This window comes from Pongo pygmaeus, chromosome 2, assembly GCF_028885625.2.
Source record: "Pongo pygmaeus isolate AG05252 chromosome 2, NHGRI_mPonPyg2-v2.0_pri, whole genome shotgun sequence".
Lineage (NCBI taxonomy): Eukaryota > Metazoa > Chordata > Mammalia > Primates > Hominidae > Pongo > Pongo pygmaeus.
This window is the reverse complement of record NC_085930.1, coordinates 158,255,623-158,276,195: the sequence shown is the minus strand read 5'-3', so window position 1 is coordinate 158,276,195 and position 20,573 is coordinate 158,255,623. Positions and strand designations below refer to the sequence as shown.

Genomic DNA, 20,573 nt, shown 5'->3' with positions numbered 1-20,573 from the left:
GCTGGAACAAACAGCATTTAGAACCACTGCACCTTTAATCTGACAGTGCCCATGCCCAAATAAAGAAATATTTTCTCCGGACTCTTTATGAATCACTAATATAATTGAGTTACATCCTGGTTAAAATCATGTCTCCCAAGTACTTAATGGTGTACAGTGCGTGTCTTTGTCTTTTCCACTGAAAGCCTGGAATGCAGGGTTAACCAAAAGAGCTTCTGTTTTCCTCAATATCAAAATAATTTGATGGTCTAGTTGTGTATCATTGAGCTCAGACTTAAAATAATTTTTTAAGGCAAAAAGCAACTATTCATTTTATTGTCTGATTGCTGTATTTCTCTACTTGTTACTCAAGTAACTAAGTTCTATCTTTTCCCTACAAGATGTGATGGAATTAGCAAAAACAATTTTCCTAATCAACTTTTTCAGCTATGTCTTCCATATAGGAATAAAGAAACCATCATTCACTAAGGCTAAGGGGAAAGGAAGGTCGGCATTGGTAGAGAGGGAGAGAAAAGGTCCCGATGAGTTGACTGGGGAGAAGACACTGTTGGAAGAGCAGTTAGAGAGTGTGGGAGGCGGTAAAACACACCACTATTAGAAAGTTTGCCAACTGCCAGGGGCATGATTCATTCATTTGCTTTGTGTCACTTAAGAAGTTCTCTGCCACGCCTGGACCAAGCTCTACATTATGCGATGGCCCTGCCTGGTACTGGTATTACGTAACAGCTGAAGGATTAAGAGGTGGAACCGGAAGTCTTACTAGTTCTTCATTGAGAATCTAGAGGTTGAAATAGGTTGAATATTTTAGGGAGTCAAATTTTAGCTAAATAAAAAGCTAAAATAAAGTGACATTATTACCATGGTGAGACCTGTCCTACCGTGGAATAGGCCACCTGCTCACAAGGAAGCCATGGACTGGGCTCTGCCAAGGCTCAGAGGCCCTTGGAAAGGGAAGCTGTGGGAAGGTTTCCAGAAAAGTCAGACTGGAAAAATGTTGAGGCTCCTTCTAAAATTTCTACGAAATGAATACCGGTTGCTTTATAAAGATACTTTGAAATTTCAGGGTCAGGATGAGAAAGAAAGCAGAAAAACAGCAAATGTTTATTGAGCCATGCATAATATTCCAAGCACAAATGAGCACCTTAAATATTCTTCACCTTTTTGTGAAGAAGGTATCATGCTCCTTCACAAGTGGAGATGCTTCTGCTCAAAGTGATTTTTGCAAGGTCATCTCAGCATAAGAAGAAGAGCTAAGACTTTATTTTTTATTTATACATACTATTTTACACATTTATGGGGTATGTGTGATATTTTGTTACATGTGTAGAATATGTAGTGATTAAGCCAGGGTATTTGGGGGTATCCATCACTGAATATTTATCATTTCTATGTGCTGGGAACAATTTAAGTCCTCTCTTCTAGCTACTTTGAAATCTATAATACATTATCACTAACCGTGGTCACTTTACTCTGATGTCAAACAACAGAGGTTATCCCTTTGGCTGACTGTATGTTCATACTCATTAGCCTACCTCCCCTCCGACTCTGTGTTGCCAAAACCCAGGCTACGTTCTCTCTCATAGATTTTCCTTTTTGAAAACAAACAAACAACAAAACATCATCTTTTAAATATAAACAATAGAATGGCACTGTGTGCGAGGTATATGCACACAGTGGGAGACACTTCCTTCTGAACACAACAACAAACTGTGATTTTACCCCTTATTACAAAGTAATGTGACTTTTTTTTGGTAGAAAAATTAGATATACAGACAAGCAAAAGGAAGAAAAAGAAAACAAGCTGTGTTTCCACCAGAAGCAAACAAAAGCTGTCATCACTGTGCTGACAGCTGTTTTCCAACACTCCAGGCAGGTGCAAATGAACTTTATTTATAACCCGCTGGCTTCTGACAGGGAGTCTCGAGCATATGAACTCTAAAGAAGGCAACAGTCCTGGGGGTGAGTGGATTGGGTTAATCAAATGCATATGCCACTTAGAGCTAGGCAGCTTCTTTCTGGGGACTGGGCAGCTTTCTCCTTTCTCCCTGGACTACACCGTTTGCTTCCAGAAGTTACCATCATGGCATTTGACAAACACTGGCCCTGATGTCCTAGATTTTTCAGACGCGCAACTGGAATTACCCATGTATACTGTCTGAGAGAATAGGTAAAAGTAAGAAATATTGTGGACCACACTTCAGTTTTCTTTCAGGCATGAAGTAACTTATTTCCTGAGTAGAGGAAGAGAAACACTGAAAAACAGTCACTTTCCTGGAATGCCCTGACCACTTCAGACTTCAAACACTTGGATAGTGACTAACTCATTAATTGTTCAATTATTAATTGTGCCTTCAGACCTCCAGGCAAGAAGTAGAATATCTAATCTGGAGAGAGGGAATCGTGAGGGGACGGGAACCTTGGTGAAATTCACCCTCCGGAAGTGTAGCGGGGAGGTCACCAACAGACTGCTATAGGTACAAGGAAAAATTGTGTGAGATTCTGAGAATCATTTTTGTGATACTCCTACTTGATAGTTTATTGCTTATTCTGTTCCTCTCAGTGTTTAGCAGTGAAGACTTTAAACAAAAATGGCTAACTCCCTTGTTTTCAGAAACAGCAAGAAGGAAGTGGCTGAGGACACTAAGCCCCATTCTGTCACTAGCCTTCTATGGAGACTTCAGAAGTGAGAGCAAACGGTAGCCCTGGAAGGGATAGAAAGACAGGAGGGATCCTTGGGGTAAGAAAAGGAGAAGAATGTGAATATGGGCACTATCTCCATGGACCTCACTGGATGGGAGGTTTGACCTTACGGGACTAAGCAGCAGGAAGTCTAGGGGTTCCTTCCAGTGATGCAGGAAGTCAATTCCTCAGCTAACAAGCACAGGAGCAGAAGACATTCACCCTGAAATGGGTGAAGAGCTGTCAATTCAGTGCAATCAATAAGCGTATTGTTACACGCATGGTATGTCCACCAATGTGCCAAATACTGTCCTTGTGAATAAAATAAATCTAAGACTTGCTTTCTTCCCTCAATGATATTACAACCTTCCACTTGTGACAAGAGACAAGAGAACCCATACACAGAGGTTAAACGAGTAACTGCCCCTTAGCAGAAGAACAAGACATGGCTTGTCTTAAAGCAGAGCATTCTCATCTATTCATACAGAATATCAGGAAGAAGAGAGGGGTCTCCACACATTTGCATTCAAATAAAATTCAGGTCCTCATCTTTGCTTACCTGGATGATGAAAATAGATTGTTAAAAGTGATTTCCCAAAGGAGGAAAAAATAACAGAAAATATTAGTGGGCATTACATGTAATAAGAGCTATTTTATGAAATTTTTGTTATGTGTGCATAGATGTTAGGTAATAATGCAACATGTTTTGCTTACTATAGGTCTTCAATCAAAAAATAAAGATCAAACCAGGTAGTGAGAGTCAGTGATCTTTATAAAGTGAGAACTAGTGATCTCTGTAAATGCTAAACTGATATTACATTTTTGCCAAAAGCACTCAGGAGGCTTCCATGGCCCTCAGATCTTAAACTTAGTCCTCCCTGATTTGTCTTCCAGCCAGATCAGTCCTCCTGTCTTCCTGCTTCCTGCTCTGCCCCCTTCTCCTGCTTTCCTGCTACACCCCTCCAGGACTCAGCTCAGTGGTCACTTTTTCTGAGAAGTCTTGTTTTATAAGAAAACTGTATTACCATCAAGATATGTTTGGGAAATCTGAATCACATAGAGCAAAATAGGACTCTGAATGGCAGAACTTTTTAGGGCCTTTAATTTGCAAGTGCATGTGTAATTATTGGAGAGCTGAGAAATACAGTACCCAGCGTTTTCCAAGCTTCAATGCCTGCAGAACCCATCTTTTGTATCCTGTAGCTGGCAGGACCAGGATTTTCCAGAACATCCTTTGCAAAACTTGGAACTTACTCATTTCCCAAGTGCTTGTGATGGAATCTGTGTTGGCAGAGAGAAAGTGAGTGGTGATTTGAGGCAAGGAAGTATAACAAGAGCAAAGATGGAAGACAGGATGAAGCACGATTTGGGGAGATTGTGAGGTGCCAAGGTGGTGAGCTGGGTGCAGGGTTGAGAGCCAACTTGGCCTCCACGAACAAAGAAATGTGAAATATCTTGCCTAAGGGAAGACAGTCACTATTCTCTAAGAGCTCTGACGCTTCATGACCGACTCCTCCTTGCCTGGGCCACTTCAACATGAGTGTTCCCTAAAGCGCCAGGGTCCTGGGAGAGGCTGAACTACTAAAGGGCCACATGGTCTGGAGAACTAGAAGAAACAGACCTCCCTCTCAGATGTCTCTATCTCACTATCTAGAGTTGTCATCGAGCTCCATAGAAGCAAGCAATTACATGACATTATTGTCCCTATTTTAGAGATGAGGAAACAAAAACAAGTGGTAAGCTCACTATCTAGAGTTGTCATCGAGCTCCATAGAAGCAAGCAATTACATGACATTATTGTCCCTATTTTAGAGATGAGGAAACAAAAACAAGTGGTAAACACTGTTCTGGTTATCTTTTTTTTTGGAACTGGGTATCAGTCTGTCACCCAGACTGGAGTGCAGTGGCACAATTGCAACTCACCAAAGCCTTGACTTCCTGAGCTCAAGCGATCTTCCTGCCTTATTCTCCTGAGGGACCACAGGCACACGCCACCATGCCAGGCTAATTTTTTTTTTTTGAGACAGAGTCTCACTCTGTTGCCCAGGCTGGAGTGCAGTGGCATGATCTCAGCTCACTGCAGCCTATGCTTCCCAGGTTCAAGCAATTCTCCTGCCTCAGCCTCCCAAGTAGCTGAGAACACAGGCACACGCCACCACGCCCGGCTAATTTTTGTATTTCTAGTAGAGACGGGGTTTCACCATTTTGGCCAGGCTGGTCTCAAACTCCTGGGCTCAAGCAATCCTCCTGCCTCTGCCTCTCAAATTGTTGGGATACAGGTGTGAGACACCGCATCAGGCCACTGGTTATCTTTTGATGTATAATAAACCAACTCAAAACTGTGTATTTACAACAATAATCATTTCACTTTATCTCAGGATTTTGTGGGTCAGGAAGATGGGTAGAGACAAACCGGGTGATTCTTCTGCTCCAAGTAGTATTGATTGAGGTTATTTGCTGTTGTTCAGTTGTGGCCACATTGGTGTGCAGAATCCAAGGTGGTTTCACTTATATGTCAAGGTGCCTTGATGGGAACAGCTATAACTCTGGGCTCATACAAATCTGGGCCCCTCTTTTTCTTCCTTTAGTCTCAGGGCTCTCCACGTGGTTTCTGCAACACTGTAGTTAGACTTTTACATGGTAACATAAGGCTCTGAGATATAAGTAGAGGCTGCCATTGTCTTAAGGCCTGGGCCAGAAAATGGGACAGGGTCACTTTGGCCATATTTTATTGGTCAGTGTAGTCAGAATGATCTCAAATTCAAGGGGAGGGAACATAGACCTCACCTCTTTGTGAAAGAAATGTCAGAGAATTTCTGGCCAGCTTTAATTTGCCACAGAGATAAAGGTAGATTTAAACCAAAGGAGTCTGATTATAGAGACCATCCTCTTAATCACCACAACATCCTGCTTCAGAAACCAAAGACTGGTACCTATTGTTTGCTCAACACAGAGAGGACAGCCTGCATGCATTTAGGTTTAAATCAAGGGCCTTTCTCAGCTACAGGGTAAATTATCTGGATAATTCCCACAATTGTGTATGGGTAGACACAGCCTAAGTTAGGATTTGCACTTGAGGAGCTAGTAGGCACCATCTACACCTTAAAAGTATCTCCAGTTGTTTTCAAAATTAGAATGAGCAAATGCAAATCTGTTCCTGTGTCATGACTCAAAGGGGTGCTATGTAGTCCCCTCTAACGCAGGTCTCAGTACAAAAGGGCACAGCTGTGATCTCTCAGAGAGGCGTGAGCTCTGGCTGGTAAATCTGTCCCAGATGACCTGCCCAAATATTGATTTGTTTTAGGATTCTTTGATATCGTCATGGTTATAGGTGAAAAGTTAACTTTCAACGGGAACTCACCCCTCACCCACTCTCCGTAAGGTAAAACATCACTAACTGTGGTTCCTCATCTTCTTTTTAAAATTAAACATGGGTTCAAAAATAAACCAAGTTTAAAAATTCATGTTATGGCTTTAAAATGCAGAGAAATTTTAACACTGCATTTGTTTTTAATTTCTATAAATCTGACTATATAATTATGTATTATTCTTTTCGTCTGTGCCTTTGCACAAGTATTTCTCCATTTGTTTTTAAAAATTATTTTTCCAAATAATTTTTGCTTATAAAAATTTACAAACATATTGGGAAATGATAACAACACCAAGAAAGCAAGCACAATTTGGAAAGAAAATAACATCAAAAGCAACTGCCTTAAAATTTCATGTCAGTGAACTTTTGTGGGGGTCAATTTTAGCTTTTGTATATTTATTCTTTTAGCATATTTTTTGAGCACTGACGTGTCAGGTACTGGAGACATGTTAAATGGACACAGCTTATAAGAAAAGGAAGATAGATATTAATAATGCTAATAACAGAAAACAGAGCAATTGCATGAAGTTGGTTCTATTTTAATCTGAATTTTACTCATAAGGAAACTGCATCCCGGAGAGGTTAAGTAACTTTCCCAAGATCTCATCACTATTAGCAGGAGATAGGATTTGATCTCAAGCAATCTAGTTAAAAAAAAAAAGTCTGTGCTCTTAACCTCTATGCATGTTGCCTTTCATTAATCAAACTGTCTCAAAAACATATAATAACAAACTATGATTTGTTCCATGGACTGGAGAAAGCTATGAAAGTATATAGGGTAGCAGGGGGATTCCAGTGAGGATAGGGAATGCTTCCCTGAATAGGCTCCTTTGAAACTATTCATTGCCAAGAATAGAATTTTGATAAAATTATATTATGTAGTAATATTTATTGTAAGCTTGTTACATGCTAGGTATAACTTTAATGCTTTTCAGTATTAACTCACAATGTCCCTCTGAGGTGGGTAATAGTAACCCAGTAACCTCCCTCTTTGCTATATGGAAGGAAGTTGAGGCTCAGGGGATAAGGAGTTTGCTCAAAACCACACAGCTAGAAAGCAAGTCAGCACTTGAACCCAAGCCCACACTCTTTAGACTGAGTGCGTGTCTTATGAAAGAAAAGAGCAATGCCAACGAGTTGGAAGGGTCATGTGGTCCCACTGCTCAAAGATGCTCTCACTGACTCTAACTATGGATTTCTAGTTGACAAAGGACTGAGAAAAGAGAGCAAATATTATGGATAAGACCAAATTCTAAGGCGGTAAAAATATTAAAACTAAGTTTTAAAAGGAAGTAACTCAGTGTAGTAATTGGTATGATATGTGCCTGCTCTAAGTGCACCTGAGCTACCCCTGCCACTGACAGTGGTGGAGAGTCCAGAAGCAAGGTCGAATGATAAACTCCCTTCCTTAAAATTGAATAATCATCTCCAATTCACAGAATGTCAAAGTTAGATAAACCTTTTCCCTTTTACAGGTTTTCAAGATTGAACTGCAATTGCAAAAATAATTCCTCCTTGCAATAACTACTGTGATTAAACCTAAAGGGTAGAGAAATGAATCCAGGTCTTTGGTGGTCTTCACAGTGTGAGGCACAACGTAGAGGCCCAATTTATTTTTAAATTGACATTAGCTTTTCTGTGATTACCCATATGTACATCAAAGCTTCTAGCAAAGTTACAGACCAAGGCTTCTCAAATTTTAATGTGCATGTAAATCATCTGCAATCTTGTTAAAATACAGATTCTGATTTAGAAAGTCTGGGACAGGGCCTTAGATTTTGAATTTCTAACAAGCTTCAGGTGATTCCGGCAGTCAGAGGGCCATACGTTGAGGCTGGACACATTTATTACTCTGCTTACTTTGGGGCAAATGGATGCCCTTCCTTAGACTTCCCACTGGAGCAGCTCATTGTAGGGTGTTTCAAGCAGTTGCTACTTGCTCTAACAAACTTTTGTTCTTGGGACAAGTCACTTGCCAGCTTAGGGATTTCAGAAGACTCTAGGGTTGGAAGAGACCCCACATCACTCTAGCTTGCTGTTTTCTGCATGCTTTATGGTGGTGATTCACTTTTAACCGGTGGTGAACCGGTTAAAAGTTTGGGCTGCCTTTCTTTAGATGGGCCTGCTTCTCAACGGTCATCTTCCCCTCTTACTCATTCCCTACTGCATTCCACAACTGTTATTTTCCAACCCTTTTCCACATTCCTCAAACCCTCCCTCCTCCCTCGCCCCAACTCCTTTGAGAGTTATAACCTCTCCTCCCACTTGCAGAAATGAAGGCCCAAGTTCCTTCATCCATCTTTCTTTCAGCCTTATAATATTTTTATATGAACACTTTCCTCTTTCATCCACATTTTATTCTTATCTTTATCCATTTTTATTATCTTTCCCCTGTCAGCAGATTAATTCCCTCACTGGTGCTTTTGTTTCCATCTCTAAACCTTCCCTGAGACTGTACCACCAATTATCATTATTCTGCCTTAAAGATTTAGTATCCTCTCTTACCTATGTCTTCATTCTCTTCACACATTCTCAGTTCTCACTTTGCCTTTCCTAAATGTTTATTAAAGAAGTTAAAAAATACCCACTAGGTATAGAGAATTGTATAATGAACTCGCATTTACCCATCAAACAACCAGAAATAATCAAATTTTTCCATTTTTGAATTCTGTCTTGGAAACATCTTCCCTTGACCCTGCTTCTTTCTCCTCATGACCAAGCCTCTCTCTCCAGTTCCCAGCCCCCTCTGATTTGTTAACCTCTTGCCATCTGGTTCCTGTCCCGGTCTCGCTATGGCAAGTTCATCAGTGCCATTACCCGTTACCGAACCCCGTGGCCATGTCTCAGGCTTCATTCTCCTTTGACCTCCTTGCAGCGTTCCACTATTTCTGAGGCTCTTCCCACTGAGCAGCTGGAAGCACACTGGCTATCTGAGGAAGGACTTTGGAAGCCAGCACTCTGAAGCTTGTTCCCTCTCCTCCTCCCTTCTTCCCGGGACTTTCAGGGCTGTATCTGTTTTTCAAACTTATCACCACGCCAGAACCTCTAATCTTACCTCTGGGCCAGAAATGGAGATGGGACACTCCTTAACAACAGTGACAGTATCTTCTAGAAAGGTAAAGTCCTTAACTGTACCTAGCACGGTGCCTCCACTTAATCAAGGCACCATAAAATATGTGCTGATAATAGTGATGATGACGATGATGACGATAATGACAGCCACCCACATACAACTGTTAAACCAGACTATGGAATATACAAGACAGGGGAGCGAGCTGAAAGTCGCCCTGCCTGCCCACTTCCACACTGCACGGGCGGACCCTCAAGCACTGGAAGAGAAGTTCCGGGGCTGGGCTGGCCTGGCTGTAGGCGGTGGAATGGAGACGCGGACCCAGGACGGGGCCTCACTCCGGCCCCACGCTGTCCTCTTCCTGGGATGCCGCAGGGCGGGGCCCTGACCCACAGCCTCCTTCTCACTCGGGCAGTCTCAGAGCCCGCGACTTCGAAAGTGAGGAGCTGCTGGCGCCGCCTGCTCCAGGCCAGGATCTGGTGATTTTGAAGAGAGGCCCGAACAACCAACATGAAAACCCCTGCTTCCTTTTCCTGAAGTGTAACCCTGATGGAGGTGAAGAAATCGCTTCTATTGGCATTTTAAATTCAGCAAGAAATACGGAAGTGTACCCAGGAGAGGAGTACTGTGGAACCAGCAGGGGCAAGAATGTTTATACTGTCCTGGATTACAGGACTGTGAGGACGTGGGAAATTGAAAATCCAAAGAAACAAAAAAGTGTGTTTAAACCACGGACGATGCAGGGCAAAAAAAAGTCATTCCCACCACGTGCACATATAGTAGAGATGGAAATCTCATAGCAGCTGCCAGCCAGGATGGAGGCATGCAGATCTGGGACCGATATCTGACGGTTCATCCTAAGTTCAACTATAAACAGCCTGATTACTTGGGCACAGACACTTATTGGCGTGACTTTTTCCTATGATGGTAATGTCCTTGCCTCTCGTGGAGGTGATGATTCGTTAAAATTATGGGACATCCGACAATTTAATAAGCCACTTTTTTCAGCCTCGGGTCTTCCCACCATGTTCCCAACGACTGACTGCTGTTTCAGTCCAGATGATAAGCTCATAGTCATTGTTCAAAGAGGTACATCTGTTCAAAGAGGATGTGGCAGCGGCAAACTTGTTTGCCTTGAGCGTAGAACTTTCCAAAGGGTGTATGAAACAGACATCACAGACGCTGCCTGCGGCATCCAAGGCTGAACCAGATCATGGTTGGAACTGGAAATGATTGCCTAAAGTCTATTACAACCCCAACAAGAGTCAGAGGAGAGCAAAATTATATGTGGTTAAAACCCGGCGAAAGGGGATTAGGCAGAGCCATGGAACCGCCGCCAGGTGGCTGTGAGTCCACGCCGCCCGTCGCGCTGCCTGCCCGCCCAGCGTCCGCAGCCGCCATGGGAGTGCAGGTGGAAACCATCTCCCCAGGAGACGCGCACACCCTCCTGAAGCGCGGCCAGACCTGCGTGATGCACTACACTGGGATGCTTGAAGATGGAAAGAAATTTGATTCGTTCCGGGACAGAAAAAGCCCTTTAAGCTTATGTTAGGCAAGCAGGAGGTGATCCCAGGCTGGGAAGAAGGGGTTGTCCAGATGAGTGCGGGTCAGACAGCCAAACTGACTATATCTCCAGATTATGCCTATGGTGCCACTGGGCACCCGGGCATCATCCCACCACACACCACTCTCGTCTTCGATGTGGAGCTTCTAAAACTGGAATGACAGGAATGGCCTCCTCCTGTCATTCCAGTTTTAGAATGATCCAAGATCCAGATCCCTGTTCTTGGATCTGCCAAGGAGGGATCTGGTGCCTCCAGACGCTTGCACATGAATCCAAATGGAGCTTTTCCTGATGTTCCACTCCACTCTGTATAGACATCTGCCCTGACTGAATGTGTTCTGTCACTCAGCTTTGCTTCCAACACCTCCATCTCCTCTTCCTCTTTCTCCTCGTATGTGTGTTTACCTAGACTGTATGCCATAAACCTCAAGTTATTCCTTTTATTTTGTTTTCATTTTGGGGTGAAGATTCAGTTTCAGTCTTTTGAATCTAGGTTTCCAATAAGTATATGGTCAAGTATTAACAGCATAAGTGATAGGTTAACTTTAGAATAGGAATTGGTGTGGGGTGGGGGTGGGGGTTGCAAGAATATTTTATTTTAATTTTTTTGGATGAAATTTTAATCTATTATACATTAAACATTCTTGCTGCTGCGCTGCAAAGCCATAGCAGATTTGAGGCGCTGTTGAGGGCTCAATTATTCTCCAAGTTTAGAGATGTCCTTAGGTTAAATTAAAAGCCCTACCTCAAAATGAGGTGGGGATGGGGAGAGCCTTTGCTTCCACTAGTGTCACCCCACCATTCCCTTAAACCCTCTGCCTTTGAAAGCAGATCATGTTCACTGCCATGCTGGACACTACAGGTATCTGTCCCTAGGCCAGCGGGGACCTCTGAAGTCTTCTTTGTGGCCTGGCTTATTTATTTATTTATTTATTTTTCCATCCTGTGGTTTTTCTAGTGGACTTTCAGGGATTTTGTAATCTCATAACTTTCCAAGCTCCACCACTTCCTAAATTTTAAAAACTTTAATTGACAGTTTAAATTGTAGGTGCTGTTTGTGACTTAACACCCAATGAAAGCCCAGGCATCATGACAAATCCCTGAATGTTCTCTTAAGAAAATAATGCTGGTCATCGCAGCTTCAGCATCTCCTGTTTTTTGATGCTTGGCTCCCACTGCTGATCTCAGTTTCCTAGCTTTTCCTCCCTCAGGCCCTTCTCGCCCCCTTTGCTGTCCTGTGTAGTGATTTGGTGAGAGAAATCATTGCTGCTTCGCTCCCCCCACCGCCAGCGCCATATATGAGTTTCAAGTTTTGTTATTGCAATAAAAGTGCTTTATGCTGGCTTTTCTAACAAACAAACAAAGAACCAGTGGAAGGCAAAACAAGCTGAGACACTAACCCAGGACTACGTCATCGCCCCTCATGTCTTGCCTATGTTCTGTGAGCCCCGCCAACGGAGTACAAGGAAACAGCTGGAGAAGGACAGACTGGATCCCCTGAAGTCGCATAAGCCTGAACCTCCTGTAGCAGACTCAGGTTGTGGTGGGACCCACAAAGGCACTCTTTCTTCCTATATTGTGAAGAACATTGCTTTGGACAAGACTGATGACAGTAATCCTTGGGAAGCCATTTTGCATCATGCCAAAGCAGCAGAAGAAAACCCATATTGGGTTTCTCCAACGTGTTCCAAGACTCAGCCCAGAATCATGTTTGGCCAAGTTGAATCTGATGATGAGGAAGCAAAGAATGAGCCAGAATGGAAAAAATGTAAAATTTGAAGAATCTCTTTTGAGAGCTGTTTGTATGAGTGGGAGGGAAATGTGACAGGTTTTGGGTTTTCTTTTTAATACTCATGAAATGAAAAATTCATTTTTATAAAAAAAGAAAAAATACAAGACAGGATCATTTATCTACTTCTTGAACCTTTAGTTTTGGTTCCTTTTGGATTAACCATCTATCTAATTACCTAAGCTGCTGAGGCTAAATTGTACATGCTCTTGTGATTCTTATGTATTAATAATTTTGAATGCATTTTAAAATTCAATTTAACACTTAAAATATCATCACTTGTTGACAGTTGAATTGAGAGCTACTCAAGTTCACAAATGCAGCTGGCAAGGTGGGGTGAGTTGGGGGAGGAAGGGCTTGAAGAGAGGACTAAGAAGGAGAGAAGTGATTCTATTTGGTTCAAGCATAATATTTCTCTCCACTACCATCACAAAAATATAAACACCTGAAAAATACCATCATACAGAACGCTTTCTGACAGTCTGGACAATTATGTTTCAGACAGGGATGTGATGCACAAGAAGCTTCGGCCATCTTCCTCTGCTATGTGCAGGTGCTGGCTGGGAGACCCCAAATTAGCACAATCTCATCCACCACCATCCGTGGGGTGTTCCTCTGCCAGACCCAAGACTCCTCTAGTATTCATTCACTGTGAAGTCAATGGTGCCTTCAAGTGCTGCCTGCCAGCCCCATGGTTTATTCACCAGCTTTGGTGCAGGCAAAGAAGAGAAACAAAAAGATCTCCAAAGCTCCCTGGCTGAAGGGATTTGTTTTCTGCTTTGTTCTTGTGAAGATGCCTGGGCATCATCCCACATAAAGCTACCTTCTCAGAGTCAGTGATGTACATGTGCCTTTGAGGCCAATTTGCCTTCAATCTTTTTGAGAAATCTTGCTGGGATATAATGGAAAGGGTCCCTGGGTATAAGTTATGGTTCTACTGCTTAGTAACTGTGGCCCTTGAGAAGTTACTTAATCTCTCAGAGTCTCAGTCCCTTCACCAATGAAGCAGAGTAATTGGTTATCCAGGGTTAGCCAATTATTAATCAGTTTATAGCATTGATTACATACACTATCATACACAAAACTTTATTCATTTTGTAAAATGAAGTCCAGGTATTTGGCATCATATACTAAACACTGACTTTTTTTTAACAGAAAATTTTATCAAATATTTTGAATAGTCCAGGCAAAACTATAGTGTATTCAGTTGAGATCCTACATCACATCCTCACGTCATCTCATGAATGTGTATGCATATGACTACCTTTCAGTATTCACTGTGTGTTCATACCATCATCTTACTCTATCCTGCCAGTGAAGTGGGCAGGCCAGCCAGGTAGGGATTATTAAAGCCAGTATTTTTTATGAATGAGGAAACTGAGGCCAGAGAGGTCTAGAGAGTAGCCAAAGTTCACACAACCAGCAAGTGGCAGAGAGAGAATTAGAGTAAACATCCTCTGACTTCTGGGCTAGGACTCTAGCCCTTGCCATGCAGGGAAAAACAGAATGTCCATACCAGAAAGCTTGGCAGCCACGTAACCCCAACTACCAGCTCTAACCATATATGGCCAAGTCTCCTGCTCACTCAGCCTCCTTCTTCACCACCCACTCAGGTAAAATTGACCTGAAGAAATGCATATAAGGGATTTAATTATTACATTATTATTAATAATAAGTGGTCATTTTGTTGACAGAATATTGTCTAATATCAGGATTGGAGATTTTGCACCTTCTCCCGTGTTGGTTAGTGATTGTTGTGTAACAAACCAGCCCAAAGCTCAAGAGCTGAAAGCAACATTGGCAAGGCCAGAAATGACCTTGCAGTCTCAGGCACACAGCTGTCCAAAAGCTGAGGCCCAAGCAGAAAAGCAGATTGTGGCCAACTGCTGCTAGAATGGAACTTCCTTTCTGCCTGTAGCTCACACACTCTCTCTTTGATTCCCCAGCTCATTCATAAGAATTTCTTCACTTTGAGCTGCCAAATGGCCACAGAGAACTATTTTTAGATGTGAAGACCACTCTGAGAAAAATCATGTTTTTACTTTTTACTGTTTCTTTACTATGAAGGTGGTTATCATGCCTCTTAAAATTACTCCTGTTTTCTAAAACTGTTGTCCATTTGCAATTACACCATTAAATGAAAACTCTTTCTCCTTACATTTCTATATAGGAGCAAATGTGACATTGTGGTGCACCAAGTTAAAACACTTTTTCTTTCTTCATTTCTTCCAGTAAGGAAAAGCAGATGAAATGATATGTCTGGGGATTTGCGACACTAGTGTGGGAGGGTGCGGAGACACAGCAACAATTGGCCAAGGAAGCTGGTGATGGCTACGGTGAAGGAGACAGATGGATTCATAACACAGCTAAGACTATTTTACTCCCTAGAATCAGAGACTGACAGAGCTAGAAAGTTATCTAGCCCAAACTAGTTATATTGTAGATAAGATAATGGGGGCCTGGTGAGATAGTGCCCAAGGCTACGCAAATGTGGGTCTTGAACTCCAGCCCTTCCCACATCCACGCCAGTGTTGCACAGGGTCACTTTATACTGTATTCCTTAATCTTTCCTGACTCATATGTCATAATTTTACTGTCATCAAAAGTTTGAAAACTGTTTTTAAGCAACTATGTTGACTTGGGTCTCAACAAGAATGCAGACTAAGAGAAGAATATTTCATTTATTTAGGTCATGATATAATTTTGTAAGCAAAAAGTACAAAATGCACAACAGATATATGCTTTATATATAATGTAAACATTCAGTATATATATTTAAAATGTAATTACTTGGAACTTTCTCAGATTAATTCTCCATTTGTACACACACACACACACACACACACACACACACACACACACACACACAGTTCAGGTTCTTGATTCTAAACTCGAACAGCATATATTTTTCTTTTTTCTGGCACTTATTACCTCCTACTTTGTATTTAATTTACTTGTATGTCTGATATTGTATCAACATCAGACATATTGATATGATATGTCAATTTTTGTACTTTTAGTAGAAATGGGGTTTCCCCATGTTGGCCAGGCTGGTCTCAAACTCCTGACCTCAGGTAATCCACCTGCCTCGGCCTTCCAAATTGCTGGGATTACAGGCATGAGCCACCGCACCCAGCCTGGACCCATACTCTTTTAAAAAATAGTAGCAAAATATCTATTACATAAAATTTACCATTATAATCATTTTAAAGTATACAATTCAGTGGCATTAAGTGGCATCCTTGTGCAACTATCATCAGTACTCATATCTAAAACTTTTTCATCTTTCCAAGCTGAAATTCTATATACATTAAACACCAGCTCCCCATTCTAGCCTCCTCCCAGTCCCTAGTAACCACTATTTTACTTTCTCTGTCTGTGAATTTGACTATTCTAGGTACCTCATTAAATAGAAGCATACAATATTTGTCCTTTTGCAGCGGATTTATTTCACTTATCATAACGTTTCAAGGTTTATCCATGTTATAGCATGTGTCAGAATTTTATTCCTTTTAAAAAGACTCGTGCTATTTTTTCAGCAGCTAAAACAAATAAGCTTGCAAAAATGATTAGTTAAAATTGAATTGCTCTCCTCAGGTGATCTGGCAACGGGCAGTCCAGGGTATTGGGTCCACAGTCTGTCACTGTGCTCACCCTGGCAGGGATGGGCAGTACCCTGATGCTACTCCACTCTCACCGAGTTGTCCTGTCTAGTCAGGTTTCCGCAGTGATATGGTTTGGCTTTGTGTCTCCATCCAAATCTCATCTCGAATTGTAATCCCCACGTGTCGAGGAAAGGAAGTGATTGGATCATGGGGGTAGTTTCCCCCGTGTTATTCTCATGACAGTGAGTAAGTTCTCACGAGATCTGACAGTTTTATAAGGGGATCTTCCCCCTTCATTTTCTCTTCTCTCTTTCCTGCTGCCTTGTGAAGAAGGTACTTGCTTCTCCTTTGCCTTCCGCCATCATTGTAAGTTTTCTGAGGCTTCCCCAGTCATGTGGACCTGTGAGTCAATTAAACTTCTTTCCTTTATAAGTTACCCAGCCTCGGGAATGTCTTTATAGCAGTGTGAAAATGGACTAATACACCTGGCATGGCTCCCCTAGCCTCCAGAGTAGTAATGCCCCTTCCTTTGTTAATCTCAATTACCAACACCCCCCTTCCTTTGTTAATTTACATTACCAACCTACCACAATCCCACCTGCCCACACACCGGGCTGTCCATCCTGAAGTATCCAACTTGGTCCTGCTACTGCGTTCTTGTTTGATCTCTAACCTGTTATTGATAAATAAACTTCTTGGTCTCTTCTGCTCTTGATATTCAATGCCAAGTTTAAGTCTACTTTTGATGGTGAGTTTAAAAACTTGATTCAGAATATCATTTACTCTGTCAGGGTAAATTTGTATCCTTTCTTCTTTCCGACAAATGAAAGAATTAGAAAGTAATAAAGAATAATGTTGACAGTAATAAGGGTAGAAATGGGGAGTCAGCAAAGAAAGACTTAGGTTTAATATATATTCCAAATATCATCCTTTCACGGTCATGTCTTTTTTCTTTTCTTTCTTTCTTTCTTTTTTTTTTTTTTTTTGAGGCAAAGTCTCCCTCTGTCACCCAGGCTGGAGTGCAGTGGCATGATCTTGGCTCAGTGCAACCTCCATCTCCCAGGTTCAAGCGATTCTCCTGTCTCAGCCTCCTGAGTACCTGGAATTACAGGTGCACACCACCACGCCCAGCTAACTTTTGTATTTTTGGTAGAGATCAGGTTTCTCCATGTTGGCCAGGCTGCTCTTGAACTCCTGGGCTCAAGCCATCCACCCACCTCTGCCTCCCAATGTGCTAGGATTACAAGAGTGAGCCACTGTCCCTGTCCCTTTCACAGTCATTTCTGACAGCTAAGCTTTTGAGAAGGGAGAAGAGAGGTCATTCTTCTTGACAAGTATCGGAATTCAGTTATTCTGTGCTAATAATTAAAGTCTGAATCTGGTTTAAAATCCAGTTATGAGAATCTTGGTGCATAATGAAGACACATGCCCAACATAGGTCATCTCTGCTTGGTGATGGCCAAGCCAGTAATAAGAGGCAAGGCTAAGATTTCTCTCTCCAAATAATTTGTTGCATTTTATATCATTCAACAGAATTTGCCATCATTTAGCCAAGAAAGCTTTTTAAGTGATTATTACAAAACACCCACCATGGTTTTAAAAAACAGCAGCAGCATCTAAATTAATTCAATGAAGTATCCACAAATATTTTGTTTTGTGAAAAGTAATGTCCTAGTGCCCAGTAAGTTTTTTCAAATGCAGATTGAGATCCAGTAGGGAGTCATGAGCTCAACTTAGAAGGTCAGTATTTAATTTTAAAAATGAAATAAAAATAGAATGAAATAGAAAATACTGGAGTACATCACAATTAGTAAGAATAAATATTGTTTTGTTAAATTTTTAATCTGGTAAGGCATGTGTGTGTGTGTGTGTGTGTGTGTGTGTGTTATATTTTGTGGTATAGTTTATACTGAGTATAATGTGCTTCTTACTGAGGGTTCCAGCAGAGGAGAGTAGTTTGAGAAATTTTCCTTGTTAACTGAATGAATAGATTGCAAAGCAGGCCAGCTTACTGCCCCCTACAAGTAAAATGTTGCTGGATATCTACTCAAAATGCATTTGATTATAGAGTGGGCAATAATAAATACGTAGCAAGAACATCTTACGTTTTCAGATACTCATTGTTTTTCTTCATTCAAACATGAATTTTTTTTCTTCTCTAGAAAAGGATTTTAAAAAGCTTATAAACACTTGAATATAATATAATAGAACATACACACTGTAAATAATGAGTAGTAAAAATAATCCAAAAGGAAAAATAGGTTGAGAAGGTGGTATGGAACCAGGACTGAAGGTAGCAGTATTCAGTAAACTCACACACCCTGGAAAATGGTAAAACAATGAAAAAGGATAAGAGTACCCCCTGACATTTAGGACTGATTTAACATTCACACCTAGACCTCAATGCTATTACAAGTTGGTCTGACACATACAGCCAGGCCATGTTATTTTCCTCTTGAACATAAACAATCTCACAAAATATCTATATCTAAAAAGGTCACTCTTAGGCCATGATAAAGTGAGACAAAAATAAGGTCACTGTGCAACACAAAATAGCAGACATTTTCTTCTCTTGCTGAATGAGTGACAGTGACTTCTTTACCAATGACAGCTTTAATGACTCCCTAGTCTGTGTATTCCCCACAGATAAGACCTATTGAGATTCCCAAAAGTAGGATTGCCTCCACTTACTGATAATACCCAATCTGGAGAGAACTCTGTTTTCTTAGACTCTCCCTAAAATTACTCACCAAACCCCAAATTCTATACCGGGTTCTTTTTGACAACCTTTTTCTGAGATACTCCATGACACTTTCATGGAGTTTTCAAGGTGTTTTCCCTTACTGCAGTTGGTGAAAAACCCAACTTGTTCAACTATAGGTGTCTCTGGCAGTCTTTGTCTGAGAGTATAGATAACAGCAAAGCTGATTGTCGGCACCATGTCTTGCATGGGACAACAAAATATCTCATTAGAAGCGCCTTTCCATCCTTTAGAGAGCGGGTAGGCGTGTTCATGTGTGGGGTATGTGTAGGAGGACAGCAGTCGTAAAGAGCTAGCTTCATGGAGCTTTATCACCTCAATATCTTTTGGACTGAAAATTATCAGTTGCTGAAACTTAAAGAGTACCCAGAGTATTTTTAGGTGTGGTAATGTTTTTAGTTGTGTTTTTAAAAAGTATTTATCTTTTAAAGGTAGATACCAGAATAGTTATGGATAAAACACTGTGATATCTAGCTAAGACTTGCTTCAAAATCATTTAGGGCAGTAGGGAAGTGGATTAGGGTGTGGAAGAAATAAGACAGGTCATGAGCTAATAATAATTGAAACTGGGTGATGGTCCTATTAAAGTTTATCACTATATTTTCTTTAACTTTAAAAATTTCCATAGTAAAAAGTAGCAATAAAAAGATTTCTGGAGTCCAATTGCTCATTTGTGTTTCCAGTTTGGGGAACACCAAAGCTAAATGAGGCTATGTCTGAATATGTTGGGAATCAGGGTGTTGGAATTTAGTAGCAGATTCCAGAGTTATGTGTGGGTGTGGAGGTGAGGCAGGACAGGCTTTGGAAAGATGTTATTCAAGGGGAGCAGAGAGTTCAGGCAGATTTCAAGCCAAATGTACACTCCAACTGCAACATACATCTGAAGGGTTTGGGCAATCAGGTATGAGGCAACAAGGATGGAATTTGAGATGCAGGAACAGAGCAAGGAGGTCTAAAATGGTGAGTGGAGATTGAAACCTAGATATACTCCTTCAGTAGAGCCTGACATGCCTGAGATCATGTCTGCTGCTATGGAGGGAATTCTTAAAGAGAACTACTTAGTTGGTATTGCTTGAGTCGCAGAATCAAATAATTTTGCTTTTTAAAAATCGGATATCATGATTTTTCTTTTTTTTATTATTATTATACTTTAGGTTTTATGGTACATGTGCTCAATGTGCAGGTTAGTTACATATGTATACATGTGCCATGCTGGTGCGCTGCACCCACTAACTCGTCATCTAGCATTAGATATATCTCCCAGTGCTATCCCTCCCCGCTCCCCCCACCCCACAACAGTCCCGGAAGTGTGATGTTCCCCTTCCTGTGTCCATGTGTTCTCATTGTTCAATTCCCATCTATGAGTGAGAATATGTGGTGTTTGGTTTTTTGTTCTTGCGATAGTTTACTGAGAATGATGATTTCCAATTTCATCCATGTCCCTACAAAGGACATGAAATCATCATTTTTTATGGCTGCATAGTATTCCATGGTGTATATGTGCCACATTTTCTTAATCCAGTCTATCATTGTTGGACATTTGGGTTGGTTCCAAGTCTTTGCTATTGTGAATAATGCCGCAATAAACATACATGTGCGTGTGTCTTTATAACAGCATGATTTATAGTCCTTTGGGTATATACCCAGTAATGGGATGGCTGGGTCAAGTGGAATTTCTAGTTCTAGATCCCTGAGGAATCGCCACACTGACTTCCACAATGGTTGAACTAGTTTA

At 41.3% G+C, this 20,573-nt stretch overlaps 2 pseudogenes; both read left to right on the top strand.

The window, feature by feature from the left end:
* Nucleotides 1-6,000: 6,000 nt before the first annotated feature.
* Nucleotides 6,001-12,503, top strand: LOC129032939 (WD repeat-containing protein 70-like; annotated as a pseudogene).
* Nucleotides 10,432-10,852, top strand: LOC129034192 (peptidyl-prolyl cis-trans isomerase FKBP1A-like; annotated as a pseudogene).
* Nucleotides 12,504-20,573: the final 8,070 nt, after the last annotated feature.